Genomic DNA, 533 nt, shown 5'->3' with positions numbered 1-533 from the left:
AGAGAGAATGGTGCAGCAATGAAGGAATGAAAACCCAAAATCCCTGTAAATGTTCATTAAAACTAATAAAATTTAATGATAAAAAAATACTTAATAATTACCAATGAAAACAGTAGTTCTGCAGTGGAGAAACCTGGCAAATACTACCCTTATCAGTTATCAAGTCCCGTAAATACCACCCATAATGGGGCAATCAGAACCGTGTATAACAAAACAAGAACAAGACACAAGCCATCTGAAAAGAAATTAGACTTCAGTCTTACAGAGATAAGGAAACCATGGACAAGTTCAGATTAGGGACAGTGGAAATGAAATCTTTACCTGGTAGCCTCCTGTACATCCCATCCTGTCAGCCGGCGCTCCCGTACGTGACAATCCCGTCTGTCAGTCGGCGGTCCCGTACGTGACAATCCCGTCTGTCAGCCGGCGCTCCCGTATGTGACAATCCCGTCTGTCAGTCGGCGCTCCCGTGCGTGACAATCCCGTCTGTCAGTCGGAGCTCCCGTACGTGACAATCCCGTCTGTCAGTCGGC

This window comes from Elephantulus edwardii, unplaced genomic scaffold (genome assembly GCF_000299155.1).
Source record: "Elephantulus edwardii isolate Elephantulus edwardi_28Jun2011 unplaced genomic scaffold, EleEdw1.0 scaffold00006, whole genome shotgun sequence".
NCBI classification, from domain to species: domain Eukaryota; kingdom Metazoa; phylum Chordata; class Mammalia; order Macroscelidea; family Macroscelididae; genus Elephantulus; species Elephantulus edwardii.
The sequence above is the reverse complement of the archived record's forward strand: the minus strand, read 5'-3'. Positions refer to the sequence as shown.